This window comes from Pongo pygmaeus, chromosome 1 (assembly GCF_028885625.2).
Source record: "Pongo pygmaeus isolate AG05252 chromosome 1, NHGRI_mPonPyg2-v2.0_pri, whole genome shotgun sequence".
In the NCBI taxonomy this organism is placed as follows: domain Eukaryota; kingdom Metazoa; phylum Chordata; class Mammalia; order Primates; family Hominidae; genus Pongo; species Pongo pygmaeus.
The window spans coordinates 67,082,456-67,108,517 of NC_072373.2; the positions used below are offsets into that span (position 1 = coordinate 67,082,456).

General features: G+C 42.7%; 1 protein-coding gene across 4 annotated transcripts in view; it reads left to right on the forward strand.

Annotated features, from left to right (window-relative positions):
* Positions 1 to 26,062, forward strand: part of RGS8 (regulator of G protein signaling 8) — a 120,383-nt gene that overhangs the window by 38,111 nt on the left and 56,210 nt on the right. Inside the window, exons 1-2 of one of the 4 annotated variants that reach the window (XM_054497419.2) lie at positions 16,956 to 17,044; positions 19,656 to 19,863. The exons of 1 other annotated variant lie outside the window; for it this stretch is intronic. The gene's annotated coding sequence lies outside the window, so the exon portion shown is untranslated. Of the gene's footprint in view, positions 1 to 16,955; positions 17,045 to 18,031; positions 18,157 to 19,655; positions 19,864 to 26,062 lie in introns of those variants that run through there. 2 more of the 4 variants (XM_054497429.2, XM_054497412.2) reach the window with 2 other exon arrangements.

The following is a 26,062-nucleotide window of genomic DNA, read 5'->3' on the forward strand; positions in this document are numbered from 1 at the left end:
CAGGACAGAGCTATGCAAGCAACTGCTCAAGATTTTTGATTTCTAAATTCTGCAAATTAGAAGCTCTAGGATGGTGGAAAGCAAAGGAGGAAAACAGAGATTAATACGATGGGAAGTTCAGGTTAGAGTTTCCTTCTGTTCAAGGTGGTGAGATCTCAGGCCCTGTGTAGCATCTGGAGATTTTTGGAACTTAGCCAGTATCTGGGGCCAAGATATTCCTGACTGTCAATGCAGATGCCAAGGCCTTGAGCTCCCAGTAGACAAAAGTTAGGGTGATGCCAGGGTGCAGCCACATCACTTAGCTGAATGGTTCCACAGTTCAAGTCAGGGGTAATGCTGGCTGACCCCAGCCCACTGAGTATCTGTCTCAATATTTGTTGCTGGTATGTGTTCCCAGCAACTTATCAGTCCTCTTTTCCTCCCTCCTGGGTCTTGTCCTAGTCAGGTGCTCTGCTTCCAGTCAGGTACCCAGCCTGTGTCCTATTTTGCTTCCCAGCTTAAGGAGATCAAACGTTGCAGGTAAAGTATTTGCTGACAAGGTGGGACCTGTGTCATTTTGAAAAGGACTCTTGGAAATCAGAAGAATGACATTTTAATGGCAGAATGATAGACAATGGATTGGCATTCAGGGTCAGGGGGCTCTGTCTGTTGGGATACATCATGGTGCAGTGGCCACACTGTCTACTCTGAAGGCCAAGCCTTGCCAGAAATAGTGTTTTCAAGTGTTCCCTGAAAAAGGCAAATGATTAGGGGAGTGGTTCAGTACAGAGGTACTGGCTCATCACCTGTTCACTTCCGGCCTGATGCATTTTTGGCTGACAGTGACTTCATTTGCAAAGCAAGGTCCTTGTGTGATGTACTTCTTGGGCCTCATTCACCTGCCAACTCAGGAATCCCATGCAAAGGGGTGTCCTCTGCCGGCATCTTTGTTCCTCTTGCATTGGGACTCACACCTGTGGTTGCCTTAAAGATGCCTTTGGTTTCTTGATGCTTATTGCCCTGCACTGTTGTGTAGGTGCTGGGGAAAGGTTGCAGGGGGCAGGGACAAAAAGTACTCCATGAACATGAAAAATGCTGCAATGAGAGGTTTCTTTTTGAAGAGTTTGTTGAATTCCATAATGATATGAAAATAATATTACTACTACCTACATTTTCAGGTCCTTTTCTGTTTCTCAGGTACTGTGTTAAGCACTTTTTATGGTGTTTGAATGCCTGTTGTTTTTGCTTGTCCTACATCCCTCCTCCTCTTGTGGTAACAGCAGATTTAAAGCGGAAAATCAACTCCTGATTTTCCTTTTGGAACCCACCTATTCTCCATTACATGCAATCTTTGGAGGCCTTTTGTTTTGTTTGCCTTCTCTTCTCCCCATTGGTGGGAGAGTGATCTTTGCTGTAGGGTTATGGGGATGGCTGAACACACAGGACACCTGACCCTGGACAGATGAGGTCGCCAGCATTTTATTAGTCACTTATACACACAGCCTCGGGGAGGAGGACACCACCGGCCACACAGGGCCATAGGGGGTTGTGCTCAGGAATAGAGTGAACAAGCAGAGGCTGTGGGAGACAGACTTTGTAGTATCAAGACAGTAGGGGTGTCCCTGCTACCTTATAAAGATGTGATTGGGTCATTTGAGTAATTTCACAGGCCAGCAGGGAACTGAAACCCACTACTCAGGGAAAAGCAGGAATTGCACTTTGTTCATTTGATAAGGAGAGATGTTTGGCTAGGGGGACCTTATATGTAGGAGGAGAGGGAGAAAGAAGTTTGCAGTTAGGTCATTTGAGGCCTTCCTCATTTTGGGCCATAACTTTAGGTCTCATACCACACCTGTGAGTCAAATTCCTGTGCCCTTCGCTGGTAAAAAGGATGGGTGTGGCCTATGCTAGACCAATCAGGCCCTCTCTCTCTCTTAGAAATATGAAACCTTAGTGAAACAAGGATGGAAAAATGATTGGAGTTGACTAATTCTGACAGGGCTGTCCCAAAGAAATTATTCACTCCTATAACCCAGAATCTAGAGTTGGATTCTGTTGCTTGCAGCCAAGAACTATAACTGTTTCACATTTATTTGACATAATGACCCTAAGGGATAGGTAATTTTTATTACCCCCATTTTACAGATGAAGAAACTGATGCAAAGAGCTGCTAAGATGGTTCGCATTCATAAAACAAGTAAGTGACAGTGGGGGGAGTTGAAAAAATAAGATTAGGTTGGCAGTAGTTTGCAACTCTGCACCTTTTTCTTAAAGTCAGGGAATAGAAATAGTGTGTCAGAAAGCTACTTGCCACCTAGGCAGGGGAGTGCCGATGAGATATAGTATCAGCCAGTGGCAATACCTGGTACACTCCTTGGTATGTGCTTATCCAGTCTTTGGCCTTATGGGGTCACTTACATTTCGCCAAGAGCTAAATGAACTCAGTCCCTGAGTTCCAAAGATGGTTGGATATGAGGTGTCACATTGATGTGGAGACCATAACCAGAGAAAGATCATTATCTTTAACTGGCTCTGATGAGGTTGAGTCAAGAGTATTCTGGTTTGAGTGGGTATGGAAAGGATGTGCGTGTGTGTGTGTGAGAGAGAGAGAGAGCAAGAGAGAGAATACATGTGTGTGTGTGCACTTCGTAGTTCAGATTCTTGAATCTTTTCTGTCAATAAGCACATATGCCTGGACTTTGGTGAGCAAAGACGGGAGGGCTGAAAAGTGTAAAACTTTTCAGTAAGAGTAGAAACTATGAGGCCCAGTGTTTTCCCACTAAGGACCCACAACATTGGGAAAGTGAGAAAATGGTGGACAATATGCTCTAATGGGGATAAAACAAAAACAAAAACCCACACATACATAAAAGCACATCTACAGAAGTAGAAAGAAAGTCAGGAAAAGGAAGGAAGAACCACTAAAACCAAAGAGAGAAACGGAGAGAAGAAGGTGTGTGGGAAACGGGAAAAGGCGCTTTCGTCAGGCTGCTGTTCCTAGATGGAAGGACATTCACCATCTCTGCAGGCTGCACAGGTCATCCTTTCCCTGCCCCAAGCTTCCGCCTGCCCAGAGCTGCTTGGGTAGCAGTGCATCAGCGACCAGATGTTAGGAGCACCAGTGTCTCCTTGGACATTCAGAAGTCTCGCCACCTCATGGCTGTGTTCAAAGAGAAAGTGGCTTCCTGCTGACACAACAGTTCCCAAGTATGGAGCAGGAGACTTGAGCTCTGATCCCCCCGTGTGGCCCAAACTTACTCCACAAACTTTGAAGTCTGTTGTTCTTGGCCAGGTTTGAGGGCCTCAATGCAGAAAGACACAAGTGGTCTCTGTCTGGGAGCCAGCCTGGTGGCAGGAGAGATGGAGCCGTGCTAAGGCACACAGAGCTAAAATTATCCTGCCCTTATTTCTTCCGCTTCAAGAAACGTTCTGTGAAAGTCATGGGTATTATGCTATCAGTCCACTGATGGCTTCAAACCCCTTGTCTGAGCCATTATATCATCTCAGGGGTGTGGGCAGCCCAGGTGCGCCTCTATAGAGAGGCTGCTTCCCAGCGCAGGGACCCGCAGCAGCTGTGAGTCAGGTCTACCTCACCTTCATCCATCTCCTTCAAGGACACTGCAGGGGTCAGCCAGGGCTTCCTTTCCATGGCTTCCTGGGGGGCAGTATGGGGGAAAATTCCTTTCCAGGTCATATTGTGAAGGGATGAGGCTTGAGTGGAAGACAAACAGAGGGAAGCAGACCTTTTCTGGTGGACTGCTTGAGTGACTAGTACTTCTTCCCAAGCGGTGCTGCTGCTTAGCCTATTGATTAGGAGTTTGGGGTCAGATGGCCTTGGCTGAATTCCATCTGCACTACTGACGAGCCCTGTGACTGTGGCCTATTACTTAACCTTTCTAAGCTTTAGTTTTATCATCTATACAATGACAGACTTATCTCGTGGAGTTTTGTGATGATTGAAAGAAATAATCCCCATAAAAAGCTCAGCATATCATGCCTGTAATCCCAGCACTTTGGGAGGCCGAGGCGGGCGGATCATGAGGTAAGGAGATCGTGACCATCCTGGCTAACACGGTGAAAGCCCATCTCTACCAAAAATACAAAAAATTAGCCGGACATGGTGGCAGGCTCCTGTAGTCCCCGGTACTCGGGAGACTGAGGCAGGAGAATGGTGTGAACCCAGGAGGCGGAGCTTGCAGTGAGCCAAGATCACGCCACTGCACTCCAGCCTGGGTGACAGAGCAAGACTGTCTCAAAAACAAAACAAAACAAAACAAACAAAAACTTAGCACCTTGCTGGCATGTAGAAAATGCCTAATGTTATTTATTGATTATGATGATGACAACATAGTTGTCTTAGGTGCCTCTGCCCTTGGACTTTTCCTGGCCAAACCATAGAGATCATCTGGCCCCAAGTTAGGGGGTTATTGGAATGTTTCTTCTAGTGGCGGTGATAGTAGAGGTGGGGGCAGGAAAAGGAGCAGAATGGTTTGACAAATATTAAAATGAAATCTTGATGCCTTTGCCACACCTTCCCCTGCTTCATACTTGAATTTGGACTTCTAGGTTCAAAGCCAAACTCAAATGGCCAATGTTCTTAGAAAGCTGGCTCAAACCACTGTTGGCTGCAGTGTTCTTAGTGGGCAGAAGGCCATGTTCCTCAGCTGGACCAGCTCCCAGCACAGCAAGGTACAAAAGGTTGTCTTTGCCTCTCCAGCCTCCTTCCTTCAGGCTACTATTACAGAAGTAGTGTCCTCTCAGGCACAATCTTGTTTTTGTTCCTATCGATATCTAGTTTTTGTTTGTTTGTTTGTTTGTTTTTTGAGACGGAGTCCCACTCTTGTTGTCCAGGCTGGAGTGCAGTGGTGCGATCTCGGCTCACTGCAACCTCCACCTCCCAGTTCAAGCTATTCTCCTGCCTCAGCCTCCCGAGTAGCTGGGATTATAGGTGCCCCCCACCACGCCCGGCTAATTTTTTGTATTTTTAGTAGAGATGGGATTTCGCCATGTTGGGCAGGCTGGTCTTGAACTCCTGACCTCAGGTGATCTGCCTGCCTTGGCCTCCCAAGATAATTAGTTTTAGAAAAAAAATCTGAAATGAATTCATACTGAGATACAAATGACTGACAGCCTAAAGTGTTACCACTTCAGGGGGACTTAGAGTTTGATATGAAATAATGTACTCCCACATTGATTTTAAGAGTTAGCCCATGGATGGCCGGGCATGGTGGCTCACGCCTGTAATCCCAGCACCTTGGGAGGCTGAGGTGGGTGGATATCTGAGGTCAGGAGTTTGAGACCAGCCTGGCCAACATGGTGAAACCCCATCTCTAACAGAAATACAAAAATTAGCCAGGCGTGGTGGCACACGCCTGTAGTCCCAGCTACTTGGGAGGCTAAGGCACGAGAATCACTTGAACCCAGGAGGCAGAGGTTGCAGTGAGCCGAGATCATGCCACTGTACTCCGGCCTGGGCAGCAAGAGTGAGACTCTGTCTCAAAAAAGGAAAAACAAAAATGAGTTAGCCCATGGATGAGAAAGGCATTCTGGGAGCATTAGGTCTTCCTACTTAGGTGGTTAATTTCCTGGTCTTCAAATCTCTTTTTAGCTCAGTTCTAGCAGGTGGCACGATCAGCAGCACTAGTTGAATAGGGGAGCCAGATTTTGTCCTGACATAGAAGACATATCTCCAGGCCAGGTGTGGTGGTGCATACCTATAATCCAAGCACTGTGGGAGGCTGAAGTGAGCAGACAGATCACTCTAGCCCAGGAGTTTGAGACCAGCCTGGGCAACATGGTGAAAACCCATCTCTACAAAAAAAAAAATATATATATACGAATATTAGCTGGGCGTAGTAGTGCATACCTGTAGTCCCAGCCACTTGGGAGGCTGAGATGGGAGGATTACTTGAGCCCAGGAGGCAGAGGTTGCAGGGACTCGAGATGGTGACAGTGCACTTCAGCCTGAGTGACAGAATGAGACCCTGTCTCCAAAAACAAAAAACAAAAAACAAAAGTTGCATCTCCAAAACGTTTCTCAGGGATACTGGGGGACAGAATCTGACACTGAGGAGAGGGCCTTTTGCTCCAATGTCCTCTGCCGCATACCCACTTGCTCCTAAAATTCTTCATTTATAGAAGAAGCTGTTGAACGGGGCTGCTGCTGATTCCCTTGCTGAGTCAGGGGCACAAACGCCATTTCTGGAAATGTAAAATCCATGATAAGAATTGGAAGGAACTGGCAACTCTCTATACACAGTCTTGTTTAAAATGGAACTTCACCCTACACATTCCCTGTCTTTTTATTTATGTCGCCATTTGCTTGTAGATGATGCAGATATTTACTATTATCTGAGTACTGATTCAATGAGTATTATGCGATCATTCCTAAGGCCTTCTCCTTCATGCTCACACACATCAATGCTGCATGTTCTAGATAAAATAGCTATAAAAAAAAAAATCTTGGGATTCTTTTTATGCTTCAACTTGACTGGACTAAGAGATGCCCAGATAGCTGGTAAAACATTACTTCTGGGTGTGACTGTGGGGCGTGTTCTGGACGAGATTAGCATGAATCTGTAGACGGAATAAAGATTTCTCTCACCCATGTTGGTGGACAGCATCCACTGCATTGAGGGCCTGAATAGAATAAAAAGGCAGAGGAAGGGTAAATTTGCTCTGTCTGCTTGAGCTGAGGCATCTGTCTTCTGCTGTCAGGCATGGGTACTCTTGGTTCTCAGGCCTTCATACTTGAACTGGGGTTTATACCATTGGTCATGGGCTTTTTTGCACCTCCTGCTTCCAGACAGCAGATTCTGGGACTTCTCAGCCTTCATAATCACATGAGCCAATCTCTCATAATGAATTTATTTTTATATATCTATATGTATGGTGTTGCTTCGGTTTCTCTGGAGAATCCTAATAAAACTGTGATACAGAGTAAGAATATACATAATGATATGTTGTTTCACATAACAGTACTTACCCTTACTGTATATTAAAAACATTGACCTCTGAAAATGATTTCATAGGTCACAACCTGCAGTAGGAGGCTGGGACCCATGTTCACACCTGGCTTGCCTGTGCACAGATGGGCACGTGTGGTGTGAGTGCCTCCGATGATGGTGCTGATAGTGACAATGTTGGCCCTGGGTAAGCCTGGCTGGAGGTGTCTTGTGCGAATTCTTCACTCATCCCTAGCATAAGGCCACCTCCCTGCAATATATCAAGGACAGCTTGGGTCCAACATGGTCTTGCCAGGAGTGGGTGTAGTGAGGGTGGGTCTGCGATTCACACACAGCAAGTGACACATACATAATCCGCATCCCCGATTCCTCTTTCCACCGTGGAAATGGCAGCAGGGGAGTGGAAAGGGACCAGTTTTAGAGGGAGAGGCTAGGGGAAGGGTTAGTACTGTGGAGCCACACCTTTGTCCCATTCTGCATATGGGTCCAAGATGCCCCCCCTTACCTGCTTTTTTCCAAACTGGCACACTTTTCTTCTGTGGAGGACTGAAATTGGGAGGGCTCCTGGCCTTTTAGGGGTAGTGTAATGCAGATTCCGGGAATAGAGATAAACCAAAAGAAGGGCTCATGACAGGGCCTGCCTGAGAATGGTTTAACTGAGGACAGTGAGAGACACTGAGTATTTGCTTCTTCGGTGATGAACTCCTCAACACCTGCAGATGTGCAGTTTCAAGTAAAAACCTCTCCAACCCATTGTCCTGAGAGTTCTAGTACCCAGGGAAGTGATTCTGTGGCTATTTTATGCAAGCTGAGAAACTTGTATTTTATACAAGTGGAGAAACACAGAAAATTACAGTTATGGTTAATTGGAGGAATCACTATTTGTCTCAATTCCATTCAATCAAAAGCCGCCTGGGCCCTGTAGATATCTGAAGCAAAAACAGTCCTATTTAGGCTTATAGTTAAAGCTATAGTGAAATCTTTATTAAATAAATGTAAAGTCTTTATATATTGCCTCTCTAAGAAGTCAAACTTCTTCAGGTCAGAAACTATTTCATTTCAACTTTATATTTCCTGCAAAACCAAGTGCTGTGCTGTACCATTTGTTAATGTTCAATAAATATTTGTTAAATGAATAATAAAATTTGTGGTTTAACTCCTACAAATTTTTATCTCTAATCAGTTTTTCTCAACACTCAGCCTACTCGGCATCACCCCTCCCTGACTTCCCAGTCAATGCGTGCTGAGGGAATGCAAACAAAATGTAGTTAGGAAGGTGAATCTGCTTTGAAATGCACTTGTGTAAACAAATGTAGGCCAAAGGCAAATTTAAATGACTTTCAAAATTGTCTGTAGTTATTATCCATGACCCTGTGCTGGCCCAATTTTTACAGATAATCAGGTTATAGCTGATATTGGTTCTGTATTTTCACTTTAGAATAGAGGTAGAAGGTAGAAGGATGCTGTGAGCATGGATTAGGACAAAATAAAGTCACAAAACCCCTGAAGTTGTGGTGAATTGAAGACACAAAAACAAAAGGGTATTATTTTTCTTAGCCGAGGTCTATGCAAATGTACCTTTTGGCCACCCCTCCACAAGCTCCAATTCTATTTGCTATCTCATCAGGTTAGTTCAGGATTTGGGGGTGGTAGGTAGGATTTGTGGGTCAGAGCAGTTTGTTATTCAGATTAGTGTAATCTCCTCTTGAGATAACACAATTTTCCCAGCCTCCAGGGAGCGTTCTGGTTTGCAGCTTTTGCTGCCACACAAGCATCTCTCTCAGAAATTTGGGTTGCAGGAGAAAATGCCCCTTTCCCTTCAGAAGGCATAGGCAGGGAATTTGTAGAGGGTAAGGAATCTTTGCAAAACTTAGGTCAAAGCACTGGCTTGGGATTATTTACTCAGATAGGACCGTCTAGAACTCTATCTTGTCCAGCATTGCAAAGTGCATGGTACATAATAAGTACTCAAAAAGGATAACTTCCTGGGTAAATAAATGAGAGGGTGAGTGCTCAAATGAACTTGCTGGAAACAATCCAAGTGTTCCTTTTCTGCCCCTTTATCATTGCCTATACATTGTAATGACCCACTGCACTCACCTTTAGAGAGGTGACTAACTGTCCATATATTTGCAATTAGATGGGCTGTGAATGTACATATGGTAGGTGAACACCTATTTGGTCCAAATAAAGAACAAAACTTTTTATCGCTTTCAAAATATTGAGTCATCTCTCAGTGATCTGTGCATTTGACCTGGCCTGAAATTCCCATTATTACTATCACTTAGAGGTTAAATAACAATATTGAATTATTGAATTTCTTTAGGAAGTCATGGATACATGTAATATCTAATTAGGAAATCACTGATGATATAAATATTTTACTTAGGATTGGATCTTTAGCCTTATTAGTTTATTATTTAACTGACTGATCCCTTTGTCAACAAGTGTATGACACAACAAGTTTTTTTCAAAAAGTTATAATTTCAAGTTTTATTTTAGATTCAAGGGTACATGTGCAGATTTGTTACCTGGGTATATTGCATGATGCTGGGTTTTGGGGTATGACTGATCCTGTCACCCAGGTACTGAGCATAGTATCCAATAGTTTTTCAACTGTTGCCCCCCTTACTTCCTCCCTAATCTAGTCATCTTTTCAATTCTTGCCATCTTTATTTCCATGAGTACCCAATGTTTATGTGGTATTTGGTTTCCTGTTCCTGGGTTAATTTGCTTAGGATTATGGCCTCCAGCCGCATCCATGTTGCTGCAAAGGACATGATTTTGTTCTTTTTATGGCTACGCAGTATTCCATGGTGTATATGTACCACATTTTCTTTATCCAACCCAACATTGATGGGCACCTGGGTTGAGTCCTTGTCTTTGCTACTGTGAATAGCACAATGCCTTTTTAGTAGAATGATTTATTTTCCTTTAGGTATATACCCAGTAATGGGATTGCTGGGTCAAATGGCAGCTCTGTTTTAAGTTCTTTTATTTTATTTTATTTTATTTTATTTTATTTTTTTATTATTTATTTATTTATTTATTATTATTATACTTTAGGTTTTAGGGTACATGTGCGCAATGTGCAGGTTAGTTACATATGTATACATGTGCCATGCTGGTGTGCTGCACCCACTAACTCCTCATCTAGCATTAGGTATATCTCCCAATGCTATCCCTCCCCCCTCCTCCCACCCCACAACAGTCCCCAGAGTGTGATGTTCCCCTTCCTGTGTCCATGTGTTCTCATTGTTCAAGTCCCATCTATGAGTGAGAAGATGCGGTGTTTGGTTTTTCGTTCTTGTGATAGTTTACTGAGAACGATGATTTCCAATTTCATCCATGTCCCTACAAAGGACATGAACTCATCATTTTTTATGGCTGCATAGTATTCCATGGTGTATATGTGCCACATTTTCTTAATCCAGTCTATCATTGTTGGACATTTGGGTTGGTTCCAAGTCTTTGCTATTGTGAATAATGCTGCAATAAACATACGTGTGCATGTGTCTTTATAGCAGCATGATTTATAGTCCTTTGGGTATATACCCAGTAATGGGATGGCTGGGTCAAATGGTATTTCTAGTTCTAGATCCCTGAGGAATGGCCACGCTGACTTCCACAAGGGTTGAACTAGTTTACAGTCCCACCAACAGTGTAAAAGTGTTCCTATTTCTCCACATCCTCTCCAGCACCTGTTGTTTCCTGACTTTTTAATGATTGCCATTCTAACTGGTGTGAGATGGTATCTCATTGTGGTTTTGATTTGCATTTTTCTGATGGCCAGTGATGGTGAGCATTTTTTCATGTGTTTTTTGGCTGCATAAATGTCTTCTTTTGAGAAGTGTCTGTTCGTGTCCTTCGCCCACTTTTTGATGGGGTTGTTTGTTTTTTTCTTGTAAATTTGTTGGAGTTCATTGTAGATTCTGGATATTAGCCCTTTGTCAGATGAGTAGGTTGTGAAAATTTTCTCCCATTCTGTAGGTTGCCTGTTCACTCTGATGGTAGTTTCTTTTGCTGTGCAGAAGCTCTTTAGTTTAATTAGATCCCATTTGTCAATTTTGGCTTTTGTTGCCTTTACTTTTGGTGTTTTAGTCATGAAGTCCTTGCCCATACCTATGTCCTGAATGGTAATGCCTAGGTTTTCTTCTAGGGTTTTTATGGTTTTTGGTCTAACGTTTAAGTCTTTAATCCATCTTGAATTGATTTTTGTATAAGGTGTAAGGAACGGATCCAGTTTCAGCTTTCTACATATGGCTAGCCAGTTTTCCCAGCATCATTTATTAAATAGGGAATCCTTTCCCCATTTCTTGTTTTTGTCAGGTTTGTCAAAGATCAGATAGTTGTAGATATGTGGCATTATTTCTGACGGCTCTGTTCTGTTCCATTGATCTATATCTCTGTTTTGGTACCAGTACCATGCTGTTTTGGTTACTGTAGCCTTGTAGTATAGTTCGAAGTCAGGTAGTGTGATGCCTCCAGCTTTGTTCTTTTGGCTTAGGATTGACTTGGCAATGCGGGCTCTTTTTTGGTTCCATATGAACTTTGAAGTAGTTTTTTCCAATTCTGTGAAGAAAGTCATTGGTAGCTTGATGGGGATGGCATTGAATCTGTAAATTACCTTGGGCAGTATGGCCATTTTCACGATATTGATTCTTCCTACCCATGAGCATGGAATGTTCTTCCATTTGTTTGTATCCTCTTTTATTTCCTTGAGCAGTGGTTTGTAGTTCTCCTTGAAGAGGTCCTTCACGTCCCTTGTAAGTTGGATTCCTGGGTATTTTATTCTCTTTGAAGCAATTGTGAATGGGAATTCACTCATGATTTGGCTCTCTGTTTGTCTGTTGTTGGTGTATAAGAATGCTTGTGATTTTTGTACATTGATTTTGTATCCTGAGACTTTGCTGAAGTTGCTTATCAGCTTAAGGAGATTTTGGGCTGAGACAATGGGGTTTTCTAGATATACAATCATGTCATCTGCAAACAGGGACAATTTGACTTCCTCTTTTCCTAATTGAATACCCTTGATTTCCTTCTCCTGCCTAATTGCCCTGGCCAAAACTTCCAACACTATGTTGAATAGGAGTGGTGAGAGAGGGCATCCCTGTCTTGTGCCAGTTTTCAAAGGGAATGCTTCCAGTTTTTGCCCATTCAGTATGATATTGGCTGTGGGTTTGTCATAGATAGCTCTTATTATTTTGAGATACATCCCATCAATACCTAATTTATTGAGAGTTTTTAGCATGAAGCGTTGTTGAATTTTGTCAAAGGCCTTTTCTGCATCTATTGAGATAATCATGTGGTTTTTGTCTTTGGTTCTGTTTGTATGCTGGATGACATTTATTGATTTGTGTATATTGAACCAGCCTTGCATCCTAGGGATGAAGCCCACTTGATCATGGTGGATAAACTTTTTTGATATGCTGCTGGATTTGGTTTGCCAGTATTTTATTGAGGATTTTTGCATCAATGTTCATCAAGGATATTGGTCTAAAATTCTCTTTTTTGGTTGTGTCTCTGCCCAGCTTTGGTATCAGGATGATGCTGGCCTCATAAAATGAGTTAGGGAGGATTCCCTCTTTTTCTATTGATTGGAATAGTTTCAGAAGGAATGGTACCAGTTCCTCCTTGTACCTCTGGTACAATTCGGCTGTGAATCCATCTGGTCCTGGACTTTTTTTGGTTGGTAAGCTATTGATTATTGCCACAATTTCAGCTCCTGTTATTGGTCTATTCAGAGATTCAACTTCTTCCTGGTTTAGTCTTGGGAGAGTGTATGTGTCAAGGAATTTATCCATTTCTTCTAGATTTTCTAGTTTATTTGCATAGAGGTGTTTGTAGTATTCTCTGATGGTAGTTTGTATTTCTGTGGGATCCATGGTGATATCCCCTTTATCATTTTTTATTGCATCTATTTGATTCTTCTCTCTTTTTTTCTTTATTAATCTTGCTAGCAGTCTATCAATTTTGTTGATCCTTTCAAAAAACCAGCTCCTGGATTCATTAATTTTTTGAAAGGTTTTTTGTGTCTCTATTTCCTTCAGTTCTGCTCTGATTTTAGTTATTTCTTGCCTTCTGCTAGCTTTTGAATGTTTGCTCTTGCTTTTCTAGTTCTTTTAATTGTGATGTTAGGGTGTCAATTTTGGATCTTTCCTGCTTTCTCTTGTGGGCATTTAGTGCTATAATTTTCCCTCTACACACTGCTTTGAATGCATCCCAGAGATTCTGGTATGTTGTGTCTTGGTTCTCGTTGGTTTCAAAGAACATCTTTATTTCTGCCTTCATTTCGTTATGTACCCAGTAGTCATTCAGGAGCAGGTTGTTCAGTTTCCATGTAGTTGAGCGGTTTTGAGTGAGATTGTTTATCCTGAGTTCTAGCTTGATTGCACTGTGATCTGAGAGATAGTTTGTTATAATTTCTGTTCTTTTACATTTACTGAGGAGAGCTTTACTTCCAAGTATGTGGTCAATTTTGGAATAGGTGTGGTGTGGTGCTGAAAAAAATGTATATTCTGTTGATTTGGGGTGGAGAGTTCTGTAGATGTCTATTAGTTTCACTTGGTGCAGAGCTGAGTTCAATTCCTGGGTATCCTTGTTGACTTTCTGTCTCGTTGATCTGTCTAATGTTGACAGTGGGGTGTTAAAGTCTCCCATTATTAATGTGTTCGAGTCTAAGTCTCTTTGTAGGTCACTCAGGACTTGCTTTATGAATCTGGCTGCTCCTGTATTGCATGCATATATATTTAGGATAGTTAGCTCTTCTTGTTGAATTGATCCCTTTATCATTATGTAATGGCTTTCTTTGTCTCTTTTGATCTTTGTTGGTTTAAAGTCTGTTTTATCAGAGACTAGGATTGCAACCCCTGCCTTTTTTTTGTTTTCCATTTGCTTGGTAGATCTTCCTCCATCCTTTTATTTTGAGCCTATGTGTGTCACTGCACGTGAGATGGGTTTCCTGAATACAGCACACTGATGGGTCTTGACTCTTTATCCAATTTGCCAGTCTGTGTCTTTTAATTGGAGCATTTAGTCCATTTACATTTAAAGTTAATATTGTTATGTGTGAATTTGATCCTGTCATTATGATGTTAGTTGGTTATTTTGCTGGTTAGTTGGTGCAGTCTCTTCCTAGTCTTGATGGTCTTTACATTTTGGCATGATGTTGCAGCGGCTGGTACCGGTTGTACCTTTCCATGTTTAGCGCTTCCTTCAGGAGCTCTTTTAGGGCAGGCCTGATGGTGACAAAATCTCTCAGCATTTGCTTGTCTGTAAAGTATTTTATTTCTCCTTCACTTATGAAGCTTAGTTTGGCTGGATATGAAATTCTGGGTTGAAAATTCTTTCCTTTAAGAATGTTGAATATTGGCCCCCACTCTCTTCTGGCTTGTAGAGTTTCTGCCAAGAGATCCACTGTTAGTCTGATGGGCTTCCCTTTGAGGGTAACCTGACCTTTCTCTCTGGCTGCCCTTAACATTTTTTCCTTCATTTCAACTTTGGTGAATCTGACAATTATGTGTCTTGGAGTTGCTCTTCTCAAGGAGTATCTTTGTGGTGTTCTCTGTATTTCCTGAATCTGAATGTTGGCCTGCCTTGCTAGATTGGGGAAGTTCTCCTGGATAATATCCTGCAGAGTGTTTTCCAACTTGGTTCCATTCTCCCTGTCACTTTCAGGTACACCAATCAGACGTAGATTTGGTCTTTTCACATAGTCCCATATTTCTTGGAGGCTTTGCTTGTTTCTTTTTATTCTTTTTTCTCTAAACTTCCCTTCTCACTTCATTTCATTCATTTCATCTTCCATCGCTGATACCCTTTTTCCATTTGATCGCATCGGCTCCTGAGGCTTCTGCATTCTTCACGTAGTTCTCGAGCCTTGGTTTTCAGCTCCATCAGCTCCTTTAAGCACTTCTCTGTATTGGTTATTCTAGTTATACATTCTTCTAAATTTTTTTTCAAAGTTTTCAACTTCTTTGCCTTTGGTTTGAATATCCTCCCGTAGCTCGGAGTAATTTGATCGTCTGAAGCCTTCTTCTCTCAGCTCATCAAAGTCATTCTCCGTCCAGCTTTGATCCGTTGCTGGTGAGGAACTGCGTTCCTTCGGAGGAGGAGAGGTGCTCTGCTTTTTAGAGTTTCCAGTTTTTCTGCTCTGTTTTTTCCCCATCTTTGTGGTTTTATCTACTTTTGGTCTTTGATGATGGTGATGTACAGATGGGTTTTTGGTGTGGATGTCCTTTCTGTTTGTTAGTTTTCCTTCTAACAGACAGGACCCTCAGCTGCAGGTCTGTTGGAGTACCCGGCCGGCCTTGTGAGGTATCAGTCTGCCCCTGCTGGGGGGTGCCTCCCAGTTAGGCTGCTCGGGGGTCAGGGGTCAGGGACCCACTTGAGGAGGCAGTCTGCCCGTTCTCAGATCTCCAGCTGCATGCTGGGAGAACCACTGCTCTTTTCAAAGCTGTCAGACAGGGACATTTAAGTCTGCAGAGGTTACTGCTGTGTTTTTGTTTGTCTGTGCCCTGCCCCCAGAGGTGGAGCCTACAGAGGCAGGTAGGCCTGCTTGAGCTGTGGTGGGCTCCACCAAGTTCGAGCTTCCTGGCTGCTTTGTTTACCTAAGCAAGCCTGGACAATGGCGGGCGCCCCTCCCCCAGCTTCACTATTGCCTTGCAGTTTGATCTCAGACTGCTGTGCTAGCAATCAGCGAGACTCCGTGGGGGTAGGACCCTCTGAGCCAGGTGTGGGATATAATCTCCTGGTGCGCCGTTTTTTAAGCCCGTCGGAAAAGCGCAGTATTAGGGTGGGAGTGGCCCGATTTTCCAGGTGCCGTCTGTCACCCCTTTCTTTGACTAGGAAAGGGCACTCCCTGACCCCTTGCGCTTCCCGAGTAAGGCAATGCCTCGCCCTTCTTCGGCTCATGCACGGTGCGCGCACCCACTGACCTGCGCCCACTGTCTGGCACTCCCTTGTGAGATGAACCCGGTACCTCAGATGGAAATGCAGAAATCACCCGTCTTTTGCGTCGCTCACACTGGGAGCTGTAGACCGGAGCTGTTCCTATTCGGCCATCTTGGCTCCTCCTGTTTTAAGTTCTTTGAGAAACCTCCAAACTGTTTTCCATGGTGGCTGAACTAATTTACATTCTCACCAATAGTATGTAAGTGTTACTTTTTCCTCTGCAGCCTCACCAGCATCTGTTGTTTTTTAACTTTTTAATAGTAGCCGTTCTGACTTGTGTGAGATGGTATTTCATTTGGTTTTTATTTACATTTCTCTGATGATTAGTGATGGGGAGCATTTTTTCATAAAAAGCAAATAGTTTAAAAGTAGAGAACCCCAGCAGTGAAGAAGGGAAGATCCAAGGGTAGATGGCAGCTCAAGAATTTCAGCTCAAGGATTGACTGGGCCACTAAGAAGGATTCCTTTGCCTCTGCCTACTTAGCTGGTGGTCCTGCTTCCTGAATAGCATTCAGTTTTCCAGGCTGCTGGATACAGGACTGCATTTAAAGAGTAACCTTGAGACCAACCCTATAATCTTAACTTCTCCCAGTAGTGCCTACCTCTGATCTAAGTGGTGTAAGAACCTCCCTTATGGTACTCCTTAAGGGACAAACAGTTGCATTTAAGGGATAAAAAGTTACATTTGTCTCAAAGGAAAGCTGGACATGGATATGACTCAAGGGAGCTGATAACTCCGCCCTGCCTTTTCTCTGGAGTCATCTCTCAGTGACCTGTGCCTTTGACCTGGCCTGAAATTCCCATTGTTATTATCACTTAGGGGTTGGATAACAATATTGAAGAACTGAATTTCTTTAGGAAGTCATGGATACATGTAATATCTACTTAGGAAGTCACGGAAGTCATCTGATGCCTGCTGTCCAATGAGTTTTCCTAAAATGCTGATTTATGATGTCACAATTCTGCTCAAAGAAATGCAATGGTTGCCTATTGTCCATCGACTCAAAACCCCGCTATTCCGCCCCATGCCATTAATTTCACTTATTTGCCTCATTTGGGGCGGAGCTACAAGTAGGTGAAGAAGAGGACTTAAATGTCACATTTGACACATTTAACACCTTCTCAAGAAAACATGACAAACATGTTGGGTAAATTTATATGATAATTTGTTACAATGATTCATAATATATGTAACTCATTCATTACAATGGGGAAGCTTAGAATATTGGACTGGGATTTGGAAAACTTGCACTTGAGTGCCAGTTCTGCTATGTTACACATGATGAATCCTTAAATAATTACTTTTTTCTGGTGTCTCAATTTCCTCCAATGTAAGTAGTCCACTGGACTATCATGATGATCAAATTAGATGATTGTGAGAGTCCTTTTGAATACAAAGCTTCAAATTCAAAGCACTTTGAAATATAAAATTTCATCAGTTAACAAAAATTAGACATTGCATTAATTTTTAAATGCTGTTCGGTTTTGTGTACTTAGTAGAATGAGAACTCTAACAAAAAGCATTCAGTCTTTCTAAGACACTCATGACTTCCAGCAATTCTGCTATCTCCTGAAAGCTATGGGAATTAGAAGACGGAAGATGCACTCTGTGTCTTCTGCCGCCAGAGGAAGCCCGAGGCTGAACCTGGGGTGTCTCTTGGAATACCACCCTGGACTGGCACCTCCTTTCTCTTGAAAGAGAAACCAGGAAGAACAATGCTCATGGTTACGTTTTCGGGGAGGAATGCTGAGGTGTCAGATTGGTGCGCTTATTGAAATATACAGGGACAAAGTTACACACTATAGACTAGCGTGTGTGTCGCGGGGAATGTTTTGGGGGTCATGTTGGGGTGAGTGGTTACACCTGCTTCCATCCATTTTCTAGGGCAAATGGCTTCAGCTGCTGCCCGGCAACAGCATTTTCATAAAAGCCTTTGAGAGTAGCTTTCAAAATGTGTCAGCCAATAACCGTGCAGGACCCGGCCTAACCGCCGAGGGATCCCCCTCCCCCTCGCCGGAGCCGAGAACTGGGAAGGAGCAGATGGAGCTAGTCCTCCCCTCGGCAGGCTCTGGGGCGCATTGTTACGCACTCAAGACTCAGAACCTGAGACCCAGGCTGGCTCTTTACAGGCTTCGCCCGGGATCCAGAGCTCGAAAAGGAGTCCTGTGAGCCCCTCTGCAGTCTCCTGTAGGGTGTGAAGTGCCGGATCTTATCCAGGGCAGGCACTGTGTGAGGGTGCGCCCTCCTGTTAAATTTGCCGTGAGCCCTCTCATATGTCATTAATCAAGCAGCTGAACCGAGCTGGCACTGCTGGAACACGGCATTCATTATAGTCCCCGAGGGATCCCTTTCTGCAGATCCCAGAACTTTTGACTCCAGGAATAGAGATATCCATCCTGCCAGGAAGGCCCCAGGCTTGCAGCACATTGCAGGCCTCTCAGGGGATTTTGCCTGTATCCCTCCCCGGTAATCCCGTTGCAATCCCTAGGGCTCTGTGAATCCCCTCGGATTCTTAAGGTCCCTGCAGCAACGAAGCAGGCTTTGGGGAGCCACAGCACAGGGAGAAGAGCCTCCAACAGGGATCTGTGTGGAAGTTTCTAAGGACACAGCCATGTGGCACGTGCCTAGCCTGTTTTGTAAAATGTTTTTCACTTTCCCCGTGGCATGTGCCAATCCGTGGGGTCTAAGAGTTAGGAAAGGCCTTGGGCCTGCTTTCCTTGGCCCCCTGCCACTGAGGCCTGGTCCCTGGGAACTAATCTTTGCTCCTGGGTAGATGGGAAGAGCTGCCTGTCTGCAGAAACCACCTCCTCCTCTCTACACTCCATCCCCTTCCACATACACCATGAAGCTCCTTCTTTGATTTCTCAGTACCGAGCCAGGCGAGAAACACCCATTTAGCCATGGCCCCTTTTCAATATGTTTAATCCCAAATGGCATAAATAAAATGAAGGAAGGCCTGCCTCTGTGGTGATGTGGAAACCCCTCTGGCCCAGGGATGGAGGCATGCAGGGTGATGAAAGTACAGCAGCTGGAGAGGCGGCTTTTAATAAGAAAAGATGAATCAAAATGCGCAAGTCATAACTCCCTCTACGCAGCCACCTATCTTCTGCCTTAACCTTTTCAGAATCATATAAAACAGTCTAATTTCTTCCAAATAAATAGCTTTATGCCTCTTTGGGCTCTATTTTTCAGGCATACAGTAAGTCTCTGGGCGCTTACACACACGTGCTGAATATATGTAACTCCATATTCATTACAGAGACATGTGTGCACACAGTTACACACACATTGTTCTAATTCCCCTTGGTCTAATTTATGCAGTGAATTCTGTGCTTACGAAGTAAGAATTATTTCAAGGTTAAACAAAATGATGATAAGCACCTGACTCTAGCTGGGGCAACTCTGCCCTTTTCTTAGGACTGGTGGAGTTTTGAACACCAAAAAAGGAATATGCTCAATAGCAAATTCACTCTCATCCCGATAATGTTGCTGATTTTTTTCACCCACAAAAAAGCAAACATCTTGGGGAAAGGGCTATGTGGCTTTAATCTTAGGGGGAAAATAAGCATCAGGGAGGGACTTAAGGTTGCTTCTAGGACTTTAAGGAATTATATTTGGCTTTCCAGAGAAAGGAGATTCTTCTTCTCCAAGGGAATTTCAAGTAGAAGGCAATAATAACAAATTATTTCATGTTTCTATGTGGCAGATATTATTGTAAGTGTACAAATATCAACTAATTTTTGACCCCTGTTTTACAGATGCAGAAACTGAGGCACGGCAGGGTTATTACTTGCCTAAAGTCACAGCACTTTAAAATAGCAGAGCTGGGATTTAAATCAAGGCAGTCTGATTCTAGAGCCTGCCTGCTTAACTACTATGATGGACACAATAAAAGAAACCAACCAAATGAAACAAATCAAGCAATGACCAGATGATGCCAGCTCCTTACAGAAAGACCACCAACCGGTTTGTGGCTTTGGCTTCTTTCTTCTCCTTGATTTTACCTTTCTCTCCATTCTAGTGGCCAGCAGCCACTGTGCCAGAGGATAGCAGGGGAAGGGAGAAACAGGGGAAACTCACATCTGTTCCCTTTCAATAATCATCATTCTAGAAAAAGTCAAGGGAGGACAGCAATCGCCTGTTGGTGTCATCCTGCCTGGTATTGCTAGTATTCCCTCTAAGTCCCTGAATTGGAGACATTAACACACCGAAGATTTTGGAAGCTCTACCAGTTCTCATGGCTTTACTTTTCTCCTGCTTCAGTTTAAATCATTCTAGTAAGCACTCAACTGGCATTTGCCACGAAGAGTGGTGGCCCACCACAGTTACAAGATTCTATCAATTGAAAGATGAATTATGTTTTTAATTCAGCTTTATTTTTTCAGGAGGATTGGCTGGGGTGAGGGATAGTCACCAACCTTACCACATTATAGATACACACTGATTATAAGACATCTCAGCTTTAGAAATGTGAAAATGTGAAAAAAAAAGTGTTTTAGAATTGAGAAAATACACTATTTTATTTCTGTCTTTCAATAAGGATTCAGCCTTGTTACGGTAGCATCTTGTAAGGGTTCTTCTTATGTGGTCTGCCCTCTCTGGGTATCAGAATTTTGATTACAGTTGTCAGCCGGAGTTCAGCCTGGTTCAGATATCTATTTTTAACAATAGCTGAAGGGGTTCTTTTATTCAAGACAAGAGAAAGATTACTTAAGAATAAGGGAACTGATTCATGGACGGGGTCTGTTTCCTTCTTGTTAGCAAGGGGCTGGCTTCAGAGGGTGCCCCTTAAGGGGTGAAAATTGAGTGGAGATTCTTACCTGAGGTAGCAGGGTTGGAAAAGTCAGAGACATGAGCCAGGTCTGATATCAACAGGAAGAGTCAAGAGTTTCAAACTCTAGAAATAAATTCAAGTACTAAGACTGTGGTAGATTCAGCATTAAAATGGCCCCAATTCTCTACCTCTCCCCATATCCATGCCTTTATAACATGACTGCAACTTTTCTCATCAAGATGTGGAGTTTCTCTGCCTCTTGAATCTGGGCTGGCTTTGTGGCTTGGGTTGGCCAGTAAAATGTGGCAGAGTGAGGTTGCATTAGAACCAAACCTGGGCTTGAAATTGTCTTTGCACTTCTGCTGTTTCTCTTGGGACTCCTACTTCTGCCATAAAAATGGAAAAGCTTGCTTAGCCAGACAGATGATAAGAAACATGTGGCCCAGCCACCCCTAGCACCCTAGCCAGCAGACAGCCAAATGTCAGGCACGTGAGTGAGAGCATTCTAGACCAACCAGTCTCGGCTGATCCACCAACTCCCTTCAGGTTCATAAGCCAGCCCAGCAAAGATCAACCAAGCCTGCCCCAGATAAGCCAAATCAGCTAAATGACTCAGAGATTCATGATCAATAACAAATGATGATTATTTGAGGCCACAAAGCTTTTGAGTGGTTACACAGCAATAGCTACAAGGCACAAAGACAGGAGTGAAATCAGGGCACCAGATCCAAGGTTTAAAGTTAAACAGAGGCTGGGCATGGTGGCTCACGCCTATAATCCCAGCACTTTGAGAGGCTGGGGCAGGATAGATCACTTGAGGTCAGGAGTTTGAGAACAGCCTGGTGAACATGGTGAAATCCCATCTCTACTAAAAATACAAAAATTAGCCAGGTGTAGTGGTGGGTGCCTGTAATCCCAGCTACTCGGGAGGCTGGGGCATGAGAATCACTTGAACCCAGGAGGCAGAGGTTGCAGTGAGCCAAGATCATGACACTACATTCCAGACTGGGTGACAGAGCCAGACATACAATAAGTCTCTGAGCAGTTATTGAGCCAGAGTCTATCTCAAAAATAAAATAAAATAAAATAAAATAAAATAAAAAAAAAATAAAAAAGCTAGACAGAGACTAGGTTTGGAGCAATAGCAGTTCAGAAACAAAAGAGAGGCTTGGAGGGCGATTGTTGAGAATGGCTTTGGGATGTCTAAAAGTTGAGTAGTTGGTGAATTCCTAAATTGGATGGGTTCTTACAGAGGGACAGAGGCAGGGTAGGGAGAACGAGAACTAGAGAAGAAACCAAGATTGTTTCTTTTGTGGGAGTAGCCCTAGCAAATATATCCTTAGCACAATGTCAGGCCTATAAAAGGTACAAAATAAATATGTTAATTAAATTAATAAATCCTCTCCCCAGCAGAAAGTTTAGAGATTCATTCATCCTTTAATCAAAATTTATATTGAGCACTGTATATGGGTGCAGAAGCTTGTAAATGGGCAGGTGTAGGTGCACGATTCTGTGGAAGTTTTGAAATTCCACATCTACCAGATACAGAATGTATATAACCCAATATTTATCTTAAGCATATGCACATGTACTTTAAGCTGTAGTGTATTGACCTCCAATCTCTCCTCTCTAAAGACTGAGTAAATGATGCAGTTGGTACGCACTAGGAAATGGCTGTTCTGTTTTATCTTGCTTCTGCATTGTCTGTCGACCACTTCTGTATCCCTTGCTGTTCATATCAGGTATTAGCCTGGGTTAGAGGAAATACTTTCTTAAATGGCTAAGAGCAATTGTAGAGCCAGGTGCATCAGCATGTGCCTGTAGTCCCAGCTACTCAGAAGGCTGAGGTGGGAGATTTGCTTGAGCCCAGGGGTTCGAATCCAGCCTGGGCAACATAGCAAGACCCTATCTCTTAATTTTTTTTTAAGTGATTGCAATAGTTTTACAGTGGCTCAAAATTTAGATTTGGCCTGCAGAGTCCCCTTCAATAGGATTCCTGAGCTCCAATAGCTCTGAGTGTGCTAAAATGGAGGAAGGTTTGTTTTTCTTCAAAGTGTTCTGCAAAATGTGAGTTGTGGCTATTTATTACATGTCCATTTTTTGTGGCGCCGAAAACTTGTCTTACTTGGATCTGCTGCAGCGGTAGGAGGGACCAAAGCCTTTTCCAGTGTAGGTTTCCAGAGTCAATATGAAAAAAGACTCACTGCTTTAGCAGAAGTTATGAATGCTAAGATATTTCTTAGGTGTTCTTGCCAAATACCTTTTCTGATTGTGGTCTTCTGGTATTCTCAGTTATTGTTTCATGTATGCAATGATGTAGGCCAGTGATTCCCAAATACGGTCTATCTATAGGTAGCAGTCAAAGAAAAAGTCATCACTGAACACAGAAAAATGAGAGAAAAAAACAACAACCCAATGCAGTGTAGTGTGTATATGTTTCTTCATATCAATTTCTGTGTACCTATGTGGGTGCAAGTTCACCAGCTGTGCTTTTGTGTGAAGACTTATCCTTCATTCTGCAATTATGTGTTTCATACTTTTCTGACATTAAAATTTTCTTTATTTTATAAAGTGATGGCAATAGTAGATAACTTTTTTTTTTTTTGAGTAGAAGTCTTGCTCTATTACCCAGGCTGGAGTGCAGTGGCTCTATCTCAGTTCACTGCAACCTCTGTCTCCTGGGTTCAAGTGATTCTCATGCCTTGGCCTCCCAAGTAGCTGGGATTACAGGTGTGTGCCACCACATCCGGCTAATTTTTTGTATTTTTAGTAGAGACAGGGTTTCACCATGTTGGCCAGGCTGGTCCCAAACTCCTGACCTCAAGTGATCTTCCCACCTCGGCCTCCCAAAGTGCTGGGATTACAGGCGTGAGCCACCATGCCCAGCCATAGATAAGCATTTTTTAATGTTCTTACTTGGAAAAATAAACAATTGATGATCCTGTGGATGCTGCATTGGAATTTTTAAAAAGTTGACTAGGCCAAGCTTTACAAGTCTGGAAATCACAGAAAGAAAGGCCACAATGGACACTGTGAAGGACAAAGAAGGACGGCTCCTTCTCTCCAAGACTAAGCACTTCCTTTGGGAAGATTAGACATTTGGGCAAAATAGCTGGCAGAGAGTTAGCTTGCAAAGCTGTATTAGATAAGTGGGAGATGTCAGGATAGGTGTAATTTAATAAACATATTCAAAAAAATTTACCATCCTGAGGTAAAGAAAGGTTGACCAAGATTTCAGAAGAAACAAATACAAGTAAACTTTCTTTTTTTTTTCTTTCCACATTTTATTTTAGGTTCAGGGGTACATGCGAAGGTTTATTATATAGGTAAACTGTGTCATGGGGGTTTGGTGTACAGGTAATTTTGTCACCCATGTAATAAGCACAGTACCCAGTAGGGTACTGGATACTATCCTCACTCTCCTCCCACCCTCCACTCTCAAATACGGCCCTGTGTCTTTGTTCTTCTCTTTATGTTCATGTGTACTCAATGTTTAGCACCTACTTATAATTGAGAACATGTGGCACTTGGTTTTTTTGTTCCTGCATTAATTTGCTTACGATAATGACCTCCAGCACCTTCCATGTTGCTGCAGAGGCCATGATCTCATTTTTTAATAGCTGTGTAGTATTCAATGGTGTACATGTACCACATTTTCTTTATCCAGTCCACCCATTGATGCGTGTCTAGGTTAATTCCGTGTCTTTGCTATTGTGAATAGTGCTGCAATGAACACACATGTTCATGTGTCTTTATGGTAGAATGATTTATATTCATTTCGGTATATACCAAACAATGAAAATGCTGGGTCAAATGGTAATTCTGTCTTAAGTTCTTTGAGAAATCTCCAGATGGCTTTCCACAGTGGCTGAACTAATTTACACTCCCACCAATTGTGTGTAAGTGTTCCCTTTTCTCCACAATGTTGCTAACATCTATTATTTTTTTGATGTCTTAATAATAGCCATTCTGACTGGTGTGAGATGGTATCTCATTGTGGTTTTGATTTGTATTTCTCTAATGATTAGTGATGTTGAGCATTTTCTCATATGCTTGTCAGCCACGTGTATGTCTTCTTTTGAAAAGTGTCTGTTCATGTCCTTTGCCCATTTTTTAATAGGATTGTTTTTTCTTGTAAATTCGTTTATGTTCCTTATAGGTTCCAGATATTAAACCTTTGTTGGATGCATAGTTTGCAAATATTTTCTCCCATTCTTTAGGTTTCTGTTTATCCTGTTGATAGTTGCTTTTGCTGTGTAGAAGCTCTTTAATTAGGCCTCACTTGTCTATTTTTGTTTTTGTTGTAATTGCTTTTGGAGTCTTACCCATAAAGTATTTGCCTTGGCCAATGCCCAGAATGATATTTCCTAGATTTTCTCCAAGGGTGTTTATAGTTTTAGGTTTTATATTTAAGTCTTTAATCCACATTGGTTGATTTTTGTATATGGTGTAAGAAAGGAGTCTGGTTTCAATCTTCTGTATATGGTCAGTCAGTTATTCCAGCAGCATTTACTGAATAGGGAATCCTTTCCCCATTGCTTGTTTTTGTGGGCTTTGTCAAAGATCAGAAGGTTGTGGGTGTGCAGCTTTATTTCTGGGTTCTCTAACCTGTTCTATTGGTCTATGTGTCTATTTTTGTACCAGGACCATGCTGTTTTATGTACTGTGGCCTTGTACAGTTTGAAGTTGGGTAGTATGATACCTCCAGCTTTTTTTTTTTTTTTTTTTTATGCTTAGGATTGCTTTGACTATTTGGCTCTCTTTTGGTTCCAAATGAATTTAAAAATTTTTTTTAATTCTGTGAAAAATATCAATGGTAGTTTGATAGGTATAGCACTGAATCTGTAAATAGCTTTCATCAGTGTGGTTATTTTAACAATATTGATTCTTCCTATCCATGAGCACGGAATGTTTTTCCATTTGTTTGTGTCATCTATGATTTCTTTCAGTAGTGTTTTGTAATTCCTATTGTAGAGATCTTTCACCTCCCTGGTTAGTTAAATTCCTAGATATTTTATTCTTTTTGTGGCTATTGTAAATGGGATTGCATTGTTGATTTGGTTCTCAGCTTGGACATTATTGGTGTATAGAAATGCTACTAACTGCTGGGTCCGATGGTTCATGCCTGTAATCCCAGCACTTTGGGAGGCCGAGGTGGGCAGATCACGAGCTCAGGGGTTCGAGACCAGCCTGACCAACATGCTGAAAGCCTGTCTCTACTAAAAATACAAAAATTAGCTGGCATGGTGGCACGTGCCTGTAATCCCAGCTACTCAGGAGGCTGAGGCAGGAGAATCGCTTGAACCCAGGAAGCAGAGGTTGCAGTGAATTGAGATTGTGCTACTGCATTCCAGCCTGGGCAACAGAGCAAGACTCTGTCTCAAAAAAAAA